Below are 14,844 nucleotides of genomic sequence, written 5' to 3'. Positions count from 1 at the left end.
GGAATGCACTGTAGGTTCTAACTGAAGGTTCAGGGTCCGGCAGTTATTGCGGAGACCTCCGAAGCCGACTGATGTTCTGGAGATGTGCTGTGTGCTGTAAACAATAAAAAAGCCTACACTAACTTCTTTCTACGTGCCTCATTTATGAGGGACCTATTTAACAGGTTTGTTCCAGGCTTTAAGTGGGCCGGGTCCTGCCGGTGCACCAGCAGCTCTAAAAAGCAGGTGTTGTGACCGGGCCCTCCTGATTTATTTTTTTAGCTCTGCATCAGTACCACCCTTCACTGCCATTGCAGCAACTTCAAAGAGACTAGTTATAGTTCTTTCGTTCTCTTCATTCCACAAAAGAAGATTTTTCAATGTTATATTGGGCGAAGTCATAGTTGTTGCTCACAACTCACAACCATTGACAAAGCCAATCGTCCTGGCTTGTTGTAGGTGTAATGTTACTTGTATTATATATCTGGATGCAAAGACAGTAGCAGCAAAATACCAGTCAGGTGGGACAGTATGCTAAACACAGATTTTTAGCTTACCCTTTTTTTAAAACATGCACTTATTTACATCGCCCACGCCCCTTGGAAAGAGCCCTGAGTTCTTTCATTCCACTTAAAGCCATGTGTTTATGTCATGATATCGTCCCCTATGCGGCTAGGGGTTTGGTGTCACTGTTATATCGGAGGAGCACTGCCCAGCCTGCAGTGTTGATGGAGGTAATAAAGCTTTCTTTCTCCTCATGTTCTTGGATGAAGACTAAACAATAGCAGCGACAAGTAGCAGGCGACTAGGAGCAAGCCGACCCCACCAAGCAGATATTAACAAATACACTTGTGATCTGTGATTATTCAGCTCTTCTGATTTTGAAAGCATGATCAGAAGATGTCTTCATGTTTGTGAGACAACACTCACTTATGAGAAAGTGAGAGTTCAGCAACGCTGTTTGAAATTTAACAATTGGTGAGCACATATCAGCTTTCCTTGACTCTGAACATGCTCGCCTGTGGCTCAATGGCAGTGGTGGTCCTCCGCTAAGGTGGAGGAGCATCGCCCCACTGCTCACACATAAAATGATACTAACAGAATTTATTCTGTTATTATAATTTTTTTTTACGGTGTGCACTGGCCAAGTCGACATGGTAGTTACAAAGTGCGCGCAGACTCTGCAATGGCAGGTCTGAGTTACCTTTTCAGGGCTACCCAGTTGGGTGGCACAATCAGTGCTGCAGGCCCACTAGTAGCATTTGATTTACAGGCCCTGGCACACTCAGTACACTTTTACTAGGGACTAACAAGTAAATCAAATATCCAATCATGGAAACACCAATCCATAACACAATTTACACAGAGAGCATATGCACTGGTTAGCAGTCGTAGAGTGCCCAGAGTCCTAAAACCAACACAAACAGGTCAGGAATTCCTCGGGGGGTGGGTGGGGAGGGTTCACAGGGGGGAAGGGAAGAAACAGATAAAAATGTCCTCATTTGCCATTAATTACTATTTTTTAGAGTTTGAATGTAACCACAGGCCACCATCGGTTATAGGTGTAGGGGTAGTTACATTACATAATGGTTTCAAATTTGTCACCTAGTAGTAAAATCCTTTCCTGGAATTTGAATGGCTTGGGGAGCCGGAAGAAACAACAAAATGTGTGTGAGTTCTTGAAAAATTCTGAAGCTTCTATATATCTTTTGCAGGAAACTCATTTGGAAGCGGAAGAGTGTAGAAAAATATTTGCAAGATATAACTGGGTTCAGGAAATCTTTTGCTCTAAATAAACTGGTGTTACCCGAGGGGTTGCTATGGTAGTGCGTGCTAATAAAGGGATTATGATTCATGATTGGGGTACAGATCAGTCAGGAAGATGGCTGGCTGCAGTTGTTTCAATTGGAGGCACTAAACTTTTGTGCGGGGTATATTATGGCCCTAATGAAGATAACGCTTGTTTCCTCCATAAGATAGAAAAATATATGCTACAATATACAGTTCCAGTCATATTAGGAGGCGACTTTAACCTCTTACTGGACCCACAACTGGACCGCACCTCTAAAGCTAACTATAATCTCCCCCAAAAATCCCTTCTAGCCTTAAAAAATATCATGAATGATCATACACTACAAGATGCATGAAGAGTCAAACACGGCAATCTTAGAGAGTATTCCTTTTATAGCAAAAAATATAGCCAGTTCTCAAGAATACACTTTTTTTTGTTAGATCAATCTCTTTTAGCTAATATTGTTTCAATTTCTTACATCCCGGTTGGTCTGTCAGATCACTCCGTGGTCGAGCTCAAAATAACTTTTAAAAACAGTCCCTCAGAATGTAGGTGGACACTTAGGACCATCCTGTTAAATGACGAGATTAGAAACAAAATTAAGGAAAGTCTATCGGAATTCTTTATGTTTAATGAGAACACAGCTTCAGATCAAATCATATGGGACACATTTAAGTCTTACCTAAGAGGAATTTATGGCTCTCACATGATTTTAAATAGGAAGCTTAAAAAAGAGAGAGATACTCAAGAGCTCAACTTAATCAAAATAAAGGAACAGCAACTTCAACTCGCTGCCTCTGAAGATAGAGCCAGCATTCCGGGTCTTGAAAAGGAAATATTAGAATTACAAACAAACTTTAGAGCTAGAGACGAAAAAGTAATCAAAGATAAGTGGGAAATGAGTAAGCTTCGTAATTTTGAATATGGTGAGAAATTGGGTTCCCTGTTAGCCTGGAAGACTAGGACAGAGAGGAGCAGAAATAATATCAATTCTTTAACACAGCGTGGCACTGGATTGCCTTTAACAGAAGACATAGAGATTAAAAGAGAGGCTAAAACCTTTTATGAAGAACTATACCAGGAGAAGAATAATCGTGGGGTGGAAGAACTAGATAATTGGTGGGCTTTGAGAGAGCTGCCACAGTTGAGTGACTTAGACAAAGCTTTTTTAGTCACTGAGATTACAGAGGGAGAGGTTAGGTCACAACTGAAAAAGATGGCTAGAAATAAGGCCTCTGGTCCTGACGGACTCCCGACCGAGGTTTATAAAGATAATACAGAAGAAATTTTAGTCCCACTACATAGACTCTATAATAAAATATTTATTCAGGGAGAGCAAATCCCACCCTCCTGGTCAGATGCCACAATCTCTCTGATAGTTAAACCAAATAAAGACCCGAAAAAGATAGAGTCATATCGACCGATATCGCTTCTAAATTCGGATTCAAAAATGTACTCTGGTATTTTGGCATCCAGGCTAGCTAAAATAATTAAGTCTATTATCCATCCAGACCAGAGGGGGTTTATACCAGGCCGCCAATTGAATGAACTGACTTTTCAAGTCATCGGAGCGATAGACACTGCAATTGAAAAAAAGGCACCGCTTACTATTGTAGCGATAGACGCTGCTAAGGCGTTTGATCAAGTAAATTGGCTCTTCTTATGGAAGTCTATGGCAAAATTCGGTTTTCCAGAGATTTTTATTAAAGGAATTGAAACTTTGTACAGGGGTCCCAGGGTAAAAATTTTGGTTAACGGCAGTTTATCTGAATGGCTGAATATCTCCAGAGGAACAAGGCAGGGTGTCCCCTATCTCCCCTCTTATTTGATATCTATATTGAGCCTTTTGTTTGTTCCCTGAGACAGGACCCAGAAATTAAACCATTCATAATAGAAGACCTAGTGCTTAAGACAGCTCTTTATGCCGACGACCTCCTCATTTATACGTCTAATCCAGAGGAGGCAATACCAAGACTATTTCAATTGGCCGAAGATTTTGGTACAATATCGGGGTACAGCATCAACAGAGACAAAACGGACATAATGAGCTGGAATAATCCTGTTCCTATCCCAGAAGCAAAATCTAAAATTAGATATTTTGGGATCCATCTCACCCACAATTTGGAAGAAACTTCTAAGACCAGTTGGTTAATAGTTGTAAAAGAAGTTAGAAAGCTTTTGACTAGATGGAACACTCTACCCGTAAACATCTATGGTAGGGTGAACCTAGTCAAAATGATAATTTTGCCAAAGGTCACCTTTTTATTTAATTCTATTCCTTTGATCTTTAATAAAAAAGATATTTCTAATCTGCAAGGGAGGATCGGATCTTTTATTTGGGCGACTAAGTCTCCCAGAATAGCCTGGAAGAAGTTGAGAAGGGGACTAAAACTTGGCGGGTTGGCACTCCCAGATCTGCTTCTTTATTGTTACTCCTTTCAGTTTAAAAACTTCAGACTTTTAACTAATAAGTTGGATTCTACCTCACATGGCAGACTCTTTCAGGCTATGCTGCTAGACCTTCCATATAGTTCAGATTTTTTTCTTTTCAAGTTTGGAGACCAGACGTTTTTTTAAAAAAATCGTTTAAAGCTCCTACGGACAGCTCTAGATATCTGGCAATTGATACGAAAAATCTTAGGCATCCCTTATTACCACTCTCAAGCCCCAATTTGGGATTCCCCCGGCACTCCGGAATGCTTAATGGATCAACTAGCTCTCCCGTTGAGGAAAGCTGGCCTTATGAAATGGGGGGACCTTCGTAATGGCTCGACACTATTAAGTTGGGAAACCCTATCAAGCTTAACGGACGGTACTATTACAAGATTTAAGTTTTACCAGCTGTCTGCTTGGTGGGGAAGTCAGAACTGGAATACAGAAGAAGAGAGCCTTCCATTGGAATCAATAAGTAGGGTGAAGGGATGGAAGGGCGAGGTAGCTGAATGGTACAGAACTTTAGTGGGGAGCAAAGATAACCTAGAGGCTGAAATAATCAAGTTATGGGATACTTCTACAGTACAGATTTCAGGTGATATACTAAACGTCTGGACAGATTCTTTCATACTTTCTCAAAAAATTATTAAACCATCGACTTGAGAAGAAACCACCTGTTTACAGCATATAGGGCTTATTGGACTCCGGCAAAACTGTCAAAAATTTCAGCAGTACAGTACTCATGTCCAAGATGTAAGCTTCCAGCAGCAGATGATGGTCATATGTTCGTCGGATGCCCTGAGATAGGTAGCTACTGGAGACAGGTGTGTGGATTCCTGGAAGAGGTACTGTTATCACCAATTATATGCACTCCCAGACTAGTTTTCTTTGGTTTTCCATCTGATTATGATATAAACAGTAGTATTTCACAGTTTATTTTCTATGTGGTTGTCATCGCCAGAAGAGAGATCTGCAAAGAGTGGAAATCGGAACATCCTCCAAAATTTGTGGATTGTCTCAGAAATATCATGGCGGTGAGTAGATTGGATATGCTGTGTGGAGGAGTAAAGTCTGTAAAACTTTGGTCTGCCTTAAGAACATGGTGTGAGAAATAACAACAAAAGTCCAATGATTATGCCAGAGGTTAAGTTGTCCCGTCCTCCCTATGTGGCAAGTAACATCGAGAGAGGGAGTAGGACTGGAAACGACCTTACCTCTGGGCAATCTCTATCGGCTATCCACAAACTTAAGGGCAGGAAAGGTTGGTTTGTGTCAGTGGCCTGGAGTACGCCCATTTAGAGCTAATATCTACTGGTGGCATATATGAGGACAAAAAAACAGGTCAGGAAAAAATAGGAGGAAGAAGCAAAAAGTTTGGGGATAACCTTGCAAAAAGGGCCATTTCCAACAAAGGGACTTTCCAATTCACACGTATGACCTTTGGATTACGTTAATTTGCGGGCATGTTCCAAAGAATGATGAATGCGATCTTCAAGGGGATGATTCTTGGTGATATAATTGAGCAACATAATTCTGTCCTTAAACAAGCTTTGCATACATGAAATGATGAAGGTCTTACCCTTAGACAAGACAAGTGTAACTTTCTTTTGGAGCAAGTGGAGTACTTGGGGTTAACCCTGGGCGGTGAACTCTGCTCCGCTCGTAGAAAAACGCTGCTTTGTGAAGCGGAGCAATGTTTTTTTCCTCGCTCGCGTTCACCAACGTCAAGTTGCCGAGCGCGAGCAAGGAAAATCCACCTCCCGGCGAGATTTTTCCTCATTTGCGTTCATCAACATCAAGTTGGCGTTGAACAATAAACCTCCTGGCAAGATTTCTCAAAGCGGGGGGTGGGGGAGGGTCAGGTTTCTAATTGCCAGTGGTGGTGTATGCTTGCGACCACTCGCGTTGAGAAACTGCCCGTTCACATTGAGAAGGCTGCCGCTCGAGTAAAAATATACTCGAGCACCAGAAAAGGAAAGCCTGCGCTCTGCATTGTGCCATTTGCAATGATTGCAAAGTGCGAACAAGCATCCAGCACTGTGCAATCACCGCAAACAACATTTTTCTATCACACTCCGCCACTTGCAGAGCTCCACGTAGCATGACTGAGATTTTGTCCCACAAAACTCTGTGAACCACGCCCAGGGTTACTTGGGGTACAACATATCTGCACAATGGGTAAACCTGAAGAAGGCTCTTTTAAATGACATCAGATTAGCTCCCTCACCTAGTGATGAAGAAACATTGAGATGGCTTCTGGGATTGATAGAATATTACCTGAAGTTTATGGATAAGCTTTCTGATAAAACAGAGTTTTGGAGAAAGTTATTGAAGAAGGGGTCTACCTTTAAGTGGAAAGATGGACAACAAGATATATTAAGAATGAAATTTGTAATGCAGGGATTTTAACACCATTTGATACCAAATTGAAATCAGTGCTCACAGTTGATGCCAGTGCTACTGATCCTGGAGCAATCTTATCTCAAATGCAGGGCTGGCTTTACTGCTGGTGGCGCCCGGTGTGACAATCTTTTTTAGCACCCCCGCCCCTCCATGACCTCCTCCTCAAATTGCTTCACTACCACTGGCAAAAAGGGCCCCTCATATCCCTCCCCAGTCCCTCTTTCGCATGCATTTAATTTGTTTTAAAGCGCGGGTAAAGGCTGGTTTTACCAATCCACTTGGCTATCCACTTTAAATACAGTTATGTTCTCTGCAGCAGGCATATTAACCACTACTTTATGTCAAAACTGCCACTAGACAAAACTCCGATCCCTCTCTCTAGCAGGAACATTAATCACAAGAGTTATTTTGACATTTTTATTGGTGCTTGAAATCTGGACCCACAAGGAACCGTGTTGCTGTTTGCTGTATGTGCTCGTTGATTATTCTGCTGCCGCGCACATTTGCACTTTACATTGTTATTGCTTTTAATTATTTTAATCATTCTGTGCTTCTAAACTGTTTTGAATATGAATCTGTTTTAAAATACCAAACGTACCCTTATCGTTCCTGTCCACATCCGGCGTTGTCTGTCTGTCAGAGCGGGCCTGCCGTGTTCCGGGTCAGCTCTCTAGTGCTAATTAATTTTTGCACTTAAATACTCACTCTGGGGCGAAAGCACGCCTAAGGCAAGCCTGTCTGCGCCCGTCAGCGTCCCGGAGGTGTCCGGCGCAGGTAATGCTGCTGGAGGGTTTGCTATCACTATCTCCCAACGGTCCTTCACCGCAGACAAGCTTTGGGAATTGCGCAAGGGTGTGAGCTGCTGCTCCCCCTTACTCCCTCACAGGGTTTCCCATGGAACGCTTTGTCTTCACTGCAGCTGGACGCCAATTATTCCCTCAGAACCTACTGGCAATCTTTTGACTCCGGGCCTATCAGCTCTATTCAAACCAAGAAGGGCTACAGGGGACGGCAAACTGCGGCTACGGGGGACGGCAAACTGCTCTGCTTGCTCCTAAATACTAGATCTATGCGTAAACACGCCCTTAATATATTTGAACTACTGGAAGAAGTGTGTCCTGATTTCCTGTTTTTAACGGAGTCGTGGCTCTGTGACTCTTCAAATCCTTCAGTAGCTACAGCCATCCCTAAGGGCTACCAAATAGTGGTTGTGGAAGAAAGCCCGACCTACAAGGGTGGGGGTATAGCCATTATTTTTAAGAGCCTTTATTCCTGCTCTCTTCCCTACACAGAAGACATTGCCGGTGCTGAAACTTTGGGTTTCATCTGGTAGTATACCCCCACCAATCCATGGCCGGCATTCTTTTGTACAGACGTCCGGGTCCTGCCGATCCATTCCATGAATTTATTAGTACTGCCGTGGCCCCCATTGTGCTAAAATACAAACATTGTATAATACTAGGGGAATTTAATGTCAATATGGATACAATCAATGATCCTGATGCTACCAGCTTAACGGAAGCTCTGAACATCTCCAAACTGACCCCTTTTTTTCAGGCTCTGACTCATGAAAGGGGCCATATTCTGGACCAGGTTTTCTCCACATGTGACATAGAAGTCTCCCCCCCCCCCGCCTATTGGTGTGGTCGGACCATTTCTCCTGCAGTTCAGAGTCCACCGAGAGCTCGCACCCTCAAACATCCAGGGCAAACCCCGCATGGGCAGTTTCAGACCCTATCATTGTTTCACACCAGAAGCTGTGATGGTGGCTCTTGATTCCCACCCACTTGTTCTGAGTGGTAACGTGGAGGACGATGTGACCGCCCTGGACAACTGGCTACTGCTCCGTGCAGCAGAGCTCGCCCCTCTCTCCTCCCGCCCTGCCCATGTCTCACGAGTCTCTGCTCCCTGGTTTACGCCTGCTCTTAAAAAAAGCAGGAGTACCTGCAAAAGACGAGAGAGAGCATGGCGGAACAACTTTGAGATTAATGCGAAAATAGTGTATAAACAACTTCTTAAGTCGCATCACAAACTTATCCTCAAGGAGAAGAAAATGTTTTTCTCATCAAGAATAGAGGCAGCCCATTCTTGACTAGCTATTAAATGCATGGGGGAAGGACTTCTGCGGCTGGAGTTGGTGCCAGCGGATTTCCCCACCTCACAGTTTTTCGGGGGAGGGTTCATGTCTCTTTCCTTTTTGGGGCGAAAGGCTCTCTGCTAGTTGGGAATGTGGGTCGTTGTAAACCTACATGGCAGCGTAGCAGGGAGGGGTGGGAGTTTGGGGGACAGCAGTTACAGGGTTGTTTATTGAAGGTTGGCAATGTTTGGGGGGGAGGGAATGAGGGCTTGAATTGGTCATGCAGGAAATGTCCGTGTGTATTGGTGCGATGTTGCAGGAGCTACAGATTGCGTGCTAGGATAGCTTCCAGCGATGGCTACAAGGTGGGATAAGTGTCCTAAAATCCTGAGTTGGAACATCAACGGGTTGGGTGACAAGCTCAAGAGGAGTATAGTTCTTCAATTTGTTAAACAGCACCTCCCAGATGTTGTCCTCTTGCAGGAAACACACCTTATCGGCAACACCTGTCACGCACTCAACAGATGGGGCTATACACTGGCGACGCATGCTGGATTCACTTCGGGGTCCCGTGGGGTGGGCATTCTGTTGCACCGTAACTTCCCATTTGTCATTGAGCACTCGGAGACAGACCCGCTGGGGCACTATGCGATGCTCTCGGGGAGGTGGGAGGGATGCATACTCAACCTGGTGAGGGTTTATATCCCCCTGGGTCTCCGTACTCAGTCCTACCATGATCTGGGTAAACTTCTCCTTTCCCTTCCTGAGGGACAACTTCTTCTGGGTGGGGACTTCAATGCAGTAATATCGGGAGGACTGGATAGGCACCCGCCCAGAGACCTTACGACGGGGCAAATGTGGCTTTCCAATCGCCTGGAGGCATTCGTATTAGTGGACCTCTGGCGTATGCGCCACCCTAATCTACAGCATTACACATTTTTCTCAGGCCGCACCATACTTTTTCTAGGATAGATTACATCCTTGCACCTCTGCAACACTACCATTCGAGAGATTAAACATCTAGCACAGGATATCTCTGACCACTCCCCTATATGGGCACACCTTACTGTTGGGGAAAGGAAAGTAGGCGGTGTTGCACCCATAAACTCCTGGTTTCTTCATAATCCTGAGACCAAGAAGAAGATCACCCGTTCGATAGACCAATACTTCCAAGATAATGTTGGGGCGGTGGAATCCCCTGCGGTCCTTTGGGAAGCATTTAAAATCATACTGAGAGGTGAAGCCCTCTCCACGATTGCCGGCCAATGCAAAGAAAAGGAGAAGCAAACGCTTGCCCTTGAGAGTGACCTTCTCACTCTGGAGGGGGCAGCGCAAGTTGACGGGAATCCGGGGGCTTTGCATCAGATGCATCTCGAAGGGGCTGAATATAAGGCATTAGCCACTGATTCCGCTAAAAATCTAGCAGGGATGGCCAATTGTATGACCAAGGGGACAAAGCAGGCAAGCTAATAGCCTGGTTAGACAAAAAGCGGAAGGCGCAGAGGGTGGTGTCTGAGCTCCAGACCGCATCGGGTGCCCTCCTCATTAAACCTCGGGAGATAGTTAGCGAGTTTGCAGCACATTTCAAAAACGTATACAGTAGGGGGTCGGAGAGGCTGAAAGAGGACTCTTCCGCGCTTTTGGCCGACGTTAAGCTACCCACCCTTTCTGACGAAGACCGAGAGGTTTTGGAGGGTGCGCTCACCACTGAGGAGCTGGCCAAAGCAATTAATGAGCTCCGACCTGGGAAAGCCCGAGGACCCAATGGTCTCCCTATAGAGCTGTACAAGCTCAAACCCGACTGTCTGGGTCAACACCTTAAAAATATGTTTGAGGACTGTAAAGCTCAGGGGAAACTACAGAGAGGCCAACGCATAGCCACATTGGTGGCCATCCCTAAAGAAAGAAAACCCAAAGAGCTGTGCACCTCTTACAGGCCAAAATCTCTGTTAAACGCTGAACACAAAATCCTAGCGAAACTACTTGCCAATAGGATCAAGCCGATAATTACCAAACGGATCCACCCAGACCAATCAGGCTTTATGCCACACCGCAACACGGCGCTTAACCTACGGTGACTCCATGGAGTGTTAGGACGCTGCCATACGATCCAGGAGGACGCGGTGGTGGTCTAGTTGGATGCCACAATGGCATTCGACATGCTTGAATGGCCTTCTATGATGGCGGTCGTCAAGAAGATGGGCTTTGGTCCTAATTTCATTGGATAGGTGCGCCTCCTCTACACAGAGCCATTGGCCCAGGTAGTGGCGAATAATAAGATCTCAGAGATTTTCACACTGGGGAGGGGAACGCGACAGGGCTGCCCCCTCTTACCCCTGCTTTTTGCCCTCTCCCTAGAGCCTCTTGCGGCTTGGCTACGACAAGACCTCTCACTACGGGGGCTCAGATGGGCAGAGGGATGTGAGGACAGGATCTCGCTCTATGTGGACGACATCCTCTTGTACCTTGCCTCCCCCTCCAAATCTCTTAGAGTTGCCCTAGATATATTCACCAGTTTCGGGAAACATTCAGGTTACAGCATCAACTGTGGGAAATCATTGCTGTACGCCCTACATGGCGCCCCCCTTCAATACCACGTGAATACCCGATCAAGGTGGCCGCAGAGGTGTACATGTACCTCGGAATTTTTATCTCCAGGGATGTGACGACCTGATACGGGAGGAATCTCTTACCACCTCTGCAAAAATTCAAAAGGGACACCGCCATTTGGAAGAGGCTCCCACTGTCCCTACTGGGTCGGGCAGCTCTTTTCAAGATGATGGCGCTGCCGCGTTTCTTATATGCCCTCTAAAACTACCCAGATTTAGTCCCACAAAAGTATTTTGCAGATATTGAGGCTACCCAAAGGGACCTGTTGTTGGCCGGAACGCCACGCATTTCACTCCAGAAACTTACATTAGGTTGGTACGATGGGGGTATAGCACTCCCTGACATTCGGAAATACTATTGGACAGCACACCTCTCGGCCATAAATCAGGGCACATAAAGCGGTGGGGATGATCCCGGTTACGGGATGGACAGGTGGCTCCTCCCGGGGGGGGAACTTTGATGCAGCGCTGTATTGTAAACTTAATAAATATCCCCTCACAGGACCTACAAGGCACTCTGTTCAACTCTGGCATATTGTGAACTGCAAACTGGGATGGGATGACAGACTCACTTTAGCTACCCCGCTCTGGGTTTCGGAAAGGTTGGATACAATGGGTCTAACAAAAGGTTTCTGCAACTGGGACTTGATAGGGATCTCCCATTAAAGGACCTATTGGGACCAACTCGTATGGCGACATTTGCCTCACTACAGCAAACATATGACCTAGCACAAACGGAACACTTTTGCTACCTACAGATTAGGCACTCACTACAGGCTAACATTTCATCCGGAATGACGCTCCAGAGTCCTCCCCCCTAGAGGACAGATTGCTGGACGGCCATCTGCCGTAGAAGGCTATCTCCCTCACATATAAAAAACTTCTACACCACACCCCTGACCCCCTGCACGCACTAAAGAGAAAGTGGGAGACTGATGGTCCCGAGATTGATGACGAGGAATGAAGGGAGGCACTCTCTTCCCCCAAAGAAGTGGCGATTTCAGCAAAATTGAGGCTGATACAACTGAAAATACTACACCGAGTTTACATCTCTGGTACACAACTAGTATTGATGGGTAGGAGTGTGGATGGGCTTTGTAGGAGACAGTGTGGGAAGGAGGGGACGTTTCTCCACATACTATGGGAGTACCCTCTAATACAAGACTACTGGAAGCGGGTGCACAACTGAATGCGTACAGTCTTGAGGTTCTGTGATTTTGCGTGCTTTTAAAGTGCTAAACATGGGTTTTTGCCATTCGTCGTGACTGCCATCTGGTGTTGCCTTTTACGTAGGCCTCAGAAGTTAGTCTGCGAGCAAAGCAGTCTGACCTTTTGTGGGTCATGTGTACATTAACTAAGGTTTCCTTCGTGCGCTGAAGTTAATTTCAGAAGCTGGCCTTTCACCTGGAATTGACCCTGCCAAGCCAATTTCCCTGCAAGATCGTTATCCACTTTCCCAATCACCATTCAAGACATTTGTTAACTTTTAAGTTTCTTTACGTTTCTGTTATCTTGCACATTATCTGAAACTACTTTTCTTTACTGTTTCTTCATTTCATGGGTTACGCTTTCAATTAAGGGTTTGTCCGGGCCTTACAGATTATTATTTAGATATGCCTAAATATTAACTTGTGGGTTGGGACACTGTAAAATGAGCTTAACTATATGATGCTGTGTGATGTCATGTATTTTCTATTGGTTGAATTTTGGTGCAGGGGCGTGCATTTTAAATGTACCTTTTTGTGTATAAATAGGGATGTCTCGCCTTAGTAAAATTGAGCAGTTTTTTTGAGTTGTACACCGTGTGGTATTGCTGGGATTTCTGCTACTGGCTGCAGCTAATAAATTTGATCTCTGACGCCACCTAGAAGTATTCCGTGTCTCTGTATACCAAGGCAAGGGAACCCAGAGGACTTTGGGCGTATCCCTGGCGCCGCTGGGTACTTGAAAACCCAGTGCTTCAGTTGGCGCCCAACGTAGGGCGACTTCAGTGGTACCGGTCCAAGCCCGAAGATTGCGAGGAGCCACGTGAGGAAATTCTGGAGGAGGGCCCCCACTTCATCGACCCCTGCATGTCGATGTGGACCAAAGGTCTTTTCTGCGAGGCTTCCTGCTTTCCAACGGCTATGAAGGACTGCTGCCCTGACTGTCGCCTTGTCTTGGACCCTCCAATTGATGTTTGTAAAGCGAGACGATAGACGGTCTTCTGGTGACGTGACAGATATTTGGTTAAGTATAAGTGGGTCGCTCCCATGACTTTGTTTGTTTTCTTGGTTTTGATTTGGCTGCTGCAGTACCCAAAGCCGAAGGGCTTGTATATTTACGAGTGTATCATTTTTTGATTCCCTTTGAAGTTTGAAACCAGACTAGTGAGCAAGATGCCTGGTCTTGGTAAATTTGGTAATTGGTTTGTTTGTGGTAGTAACAGGGATTCCCGATTGGAGGATTCATGTCCGATACCTCCGGTTGGAACTCCGACTTATGAGCTCTATTCAAAACACGGAGTGGGCCCTATTACTTATAATGAAGTATGGGTCCACTACACTAAAAAGGATGGTGTTTTGCAATGGCCCCCACATGGTAGTTTTGAAACAGAGATTTTAGACAATCTAGAAATTAAGCTATTTAAGAAGAAAGCCCGGCCGGCAATGTTTGACTCTTTCCGCCTTTGGCGTAAGGAAGCCAAACAGAGAGAAATTAAACAAGCAAAGAGAGATAGGAAAGATAAGAATATGTCAGTACTCCAAGCTGCTAGACAGTTTAAGGAAGATGGAGAAGAGCGTGCGAGTGAAGTTTTAGATAGACAGCGTTGCATGGCCATAGATAAATGTTATCCGGCCTTGCCGTCTTCTCCTCCGAAAGAGATGGAAGACCCTGAAAAAGATCCTTTGATCTCTCATTTACTGAGATTGCCTCCTCCCTATGTGCAGGGTGCTAATGCGCCTCTATTACCCCCGGTTGTTCCACCCTTTGTTGTTCAACCTCCTGCTGTTGTTCAGCCACCCGGTGCTCAACAGATGGTTTTGCCTCCTTCTGCGCAACCCATTCTAGGGTCGCCAGCTTTGCTACCAGCTTTGCCTCAAACTCCTTTCCCTTCTGCTTCTGCATCTTCGATTTCTACTGTTCTTGTCCCTACACCTTCCATGCCTCAGAATACTTATTCCCCTGTTCTTATGTCTGCTTCTTCCCCTTCTGCTCGAAAACGAATGACCGAGACTGTTGTTAATTTGTTGTCACCATTGTTTGGGTCACTGAATATGACCCCTGTTTCGGAACGTAAACAGAGTCGTAGTCAGCTTCCTAGTTCTGAAGAACGGACAGTGTTGGATTTGTTGGCTCGTAGGTGGATTTTAAATGCTCCGAGGTATGATTTGCCAGCAGTTATGGATGTTTTCTTTCAGTGGGAACCGCCTAAGCAAAGGTATGTTTTTGATGTAATGTGTACTTTTCTGCGTCAGGAATGGGAAGATAATGAGTTGGGTCCGATCCCGCAGGAACTACTTGATGTTCAGTCGGATTTTGCTAAAGGGATGATAGTGGAATCTGATGTT

Source organism: Lissotriton helveticus, chromosome 10 (assembly GCF_964261635.1).
Source record: "Lissotriton helveticus chromosome 10, aLisHel1.1, whole genome shotgun sequence".
In the NCBI taxonomy this organism is placed as follows: Eukaryota; Metazoa; Chordata; class Amphibia; order Caudata; family Salamandridae; genus Lissotriton; species Lissotriton helveticus.
Note: the sequence above shows the minus strand (reverse complement) of the source record.